This window comes from Dendropsophus ebraccatus, chromosome 8 (genome assembly GCF_027789765.1).
Source record: "Dendropsophus ebraccatus isolate aDenEbr1 chromosome 8, aDenEbr1.pat, whole genome shotgun sequence".
NCBI classification, from domain to species: domain Eukaryota; kingdom Metazoa; phylum Chordata; class Amphibia; order Anura; family Hylidae; genus Dendropsophus; species Dendropsophus ebraccatus.
Window position 1 is genome coordinate 80289225 of NC_091461.1, and position 4113 is coordinate 80293337.

Consider the following 4113-nt stretch of genomic DNA (forward strand, 5'->3'; position numbering starts at 1 on the left):
ATTCCCCTCTGCTTTTCCTTGGTGCAATTGCATTTTTAAGGGGTGTTCGGTGATCGATGATGCCGGGTGAAATGAGCTGTGCGGGACCCCAATTTCTACTCCTTTAGTTGCTCAGTCAGATCTTAAGCCATTCATGCTCCACCTTTGCCTCGGCGCCCAACCATGCCCACGAGACGCCGTTGATTTTCTATGGGAATTGCAGAAATGACTTCTAAGCCTCAAAATAATGACTTTTTTTCCTAAGGTGGTAGGAATGAAACTCAGTGCGGGCTGGATGGGGTCCCCCCTGGGCACCGCAGACCTAAGCTTGTTTAACTCCTACCTCTTAAAGGGACCGAGAAAAAATGACCTTTTCTGCACTCCAATGTAAGTCAATGGGGCGATTTTTTGGCTATGTGCTAGAAATGAAATGCAGTGCGGATTGGATGACAGGCACCCTAGGCACCCAGGATCGGCTTTAGTTTCACGTGTATCTCTTAAGCCGGCAGAGAAAACCCACCTGATATGCGCTCCACACAATTGAATAGAGACGCCGTTGATTTTCTATGGGAATTGCAGAAATGACTTCTAAGCCTCAAAATAATGACTTTTTTTCCTAAGGTGGTAGGAATGAAACTCAGTGCGGGCTGGATGGGGTCCCCCCTGGGCACCGCAGACCTAAGCTTGTTTAACTCCTACCTCTTAAAGGGACCGAGAAAAAATGACCTTTTCTGCACTCCAATGTAAGTCAATGGGGCGATTTTTTGGCTATGTGCTAGAAATGAAATTCAGTGCGGATTGGATGACAGGCACCCTAGGCACCCAGGATCGGCTTTAGTTTCACGTGTATCTCTTAAGCCGGCAGAGAAAACCCACCTGATATGCGCTCCACACAATTGAATAGAGACGCCGTTGATTTTCTATGGGAATTGCAGAAATGACTTCTAAGCCTCAAAATAATGACTTTTTTTCCTAAGGTGGTAGGAATGAAACTCAGTGCGGGCTGGATGGGGTCCCCCCTGGGCACCGCAGACCTAAGCTTGTTTAACTCCTACCTCTTAAAGGGACCGAGAAAAAATGACCTTTTCTGCACTCCAATGTAAGTCAATGGGGCGATTTTTTGGCTATGTGCTAGAAATGAAATTCAGTGCGGATTGGATGACAGGCACCCTAGGCACCCAGGATCGGCTTTAGTTTCACGTGTATCTCTTAAGCCGGCAGAGAAAACCCACCTGATATGCGCTCCACACAATTGAATAGAGACGCCGTTGATTTTCTATGGGAATTGCAGAAATGACTTCTAAGCCTCAAAATAATGACTTTTTTTCCTAAGGTGGTAGGAATGAAACTCAGTGCGGGCTGGATGGGGTCCCCCCTGGGCACCGCAGACCTAAGCTTGTTTAACTCCTACCTCTTAAAGGGACCGAGAAAAAATGACCTTTTCTGCACTCCAATGTAAGTCAATGGGGCGATTTTTTGGCTATGTGCTAGAAATGAAATTCAGTGCGGATTGGATGACAGGCACCCTAGGCACCCAGGATCGGCTTTAGTTTCACGTGTATCTCTTAAGCCGGCAGAGAAAACCCACCTGATATGCGCTCCACACAATTGAATAGAGACGCCGTTGATTTTCTATGGGAATTGCAGAAATGACTTCTAAGCCTCAAAATAATGACTTTTTTTCCTAAGGTGGTAGGAATGAAACTCAGTGCGGGCTGGATGGGGTCCCCCCTGGGCACCGCAGACCTAAGCTTGTTTAACTCCTACCTCTTAAAGGGACCGAGAAAAAATGACCTTTTCTGCACTCCAATGTAAGTCAATGGGGCGATTTTTTGGCTATGTGCTAGAAATGAAATTCAGTGCGGATTGGATGACAGGCACCCTAGGCACCCAGGATCGGCTTTAGTTTCACGTGTATCTCTTAAGCCGGCAGAGAAAACCCACCTGATATGCGCTCCACACAATTGAATAGAGACGCCGTTGATTTTCTATGGGAATTGCAGAAATGACTTCTAAGCCTCAAAATAATGACTTTTTTTCCTAAGGTGGTAGGAATGAAACTCAGTGCGGGCTGGATGGGGTCCCCCCTGGGCACCGCAGACCTAAGCTTGTTTAACTCCTACCTCTTAAAGGGACCGAGAAAAAATGACCTTTTCTGCACTCCAATGTAAGTCAATGGGGCGATTTTTTGGCTATGTGCTAGAAATGAAATTCAGTGCGGATTGGATGACAGGCACCCTAGGCACCCAGGATCGGCTTTAGTTTCACGTGTATCTCTTAAGCCGGCAGAGAAAACCCACCTGATATGCGCTCCACACAATTGAATAGAGACGCCGTTGATTTTCTATGGGAATTGCAGAAATGACTTCTAAGCCTCAAAATAATGACTTTTTTTCCTAAGGTGGTAGGAATGAAACTCAGTGCGGGCTGGATGGGGTCCCCCCTGGGCACCGCAGACCTAAGCTTGTTTAACTCCTACCTCTTAAAGGGACCGAGAAAAAATGACCTTTTCTGCACTCCAATGTAAGTCAATGGGGCGATTTTTTGGCTATGTGCTAGAAATGAAATTCAGTGCGGATTGGATGACAGGCACCCTAGGCACCCAGGATCGGCTTTAGTTTCACGTGTATCTCTTAAGCCGGCAGAGAAAACCCACCTGATATGCGCTCCACACAATTGAATAGAGACGCCGTTGATTTTCTATGGGAATTGCAGAAATGACTTCTAAGCCTCAAAATAATGACTTTTTTTCCTAAGGTGGTAGGAATGAAACTCAGTGCGGGCTGGATGGGGTCCCCCCTGGGCACCGCAGACCTAAGCTTGTTTAACTCCTACCTCTTAAAGGGACCGAGAAAAAATGACCTTTTCTGCACTCCAATGTAAGTCAATGGGGCGATTTTTTGGCTATGTGCTAGAAATGAAATTCAGTGCGGATTGGATGACAGGCACCCTAGGCACCCAGGATCGGCTTTAGTTTCACGTGTATCTCTTAAGCCGGCAGAGAAAACCCACCTGATATGCGCTCCACACAATTGAATAGAGACGCCGTTGATTTTCTATGGGAATTGCAGAAATGACTTCTAAGCCTCAAAATAATGACTTTTTTTCCTAAGGTGGTAGGAATGAAACTCAGTGCGGGCTGGATGGGGTCCCCCCTGGGCACCGCAGACCTAAGCTTGTTTAACTCCTACCTCTTAAAGGGACCGAGAAAAAATGACCTTTTCTGCACTCCAATGTAAGTCAATGGGGCGATTTTTTGGCTATGTGCTAGAAATGAAATTCAGTGCGGATTGGATGACAGGCACCCTAGGCACCCAGGATCGGCTTTAGTTTCACGTGTATCTCTTAAGCCGGCAGAGAAAACCCACCTGATATGCGCTCCACACAATTGAATAGAGACGCCGTTGATTTTCTATGGGAATTGCAGAAATGACTTCTAAGCCTCAAAATAATGACTTTTTTTCCTAAGGTGGTAGGAATGAAACTCAGTGCGGGCTGGATGGGGTCCCCCCTGGGCACCGCAGACCTAAGCTTGTTTAACTCCTACCTCTTAAAGGGACCGAGAAAAAATGACCTTTTCTGCACTCCAATGTAAGTCAATGGGGCGATTTTTTGGCTATGTGCTAGAAATGAAATTCAGTGCGGATTGGATGACAGGCACCCTAGGCACCCAGGATCGGCTTTAGTTTCACGTGTATCTCTTAAGCCGGCAGAGAAAACCCACCTGATATGCGCTCCACACAATTGAATAGAGACGCCGTTGATTTTCTATGGGAATTGCAGAAATGACTTCTAAGCCTCAAAATAATGACTTTTTTTCCTAAGGTGGTAGGAATGAAACTCAGTGCGGGCTGGATGGGGTCCCCCCTGGGCACCGCAGACCTAAGCTTGTTTAACTCCTACCTCTTAAAGGGACCGAGAAAAAATGACCTTTTCTGCACTCCAATGTAAGTCAATGGGGCGATTTTTTGGCTATGTGCTAGAAATGAAATTCAGTGCGGATTGGATGACAGGCACCCTAGGCACCCAGGATCGGCTTTAGTTTCACGTGTATCTCTTAAGCCGGCAGAGAAAACCCACCTGATATGCGCTCCACACAATTGAATAGAGACGCCGTTGATTTTCTATGGGAAT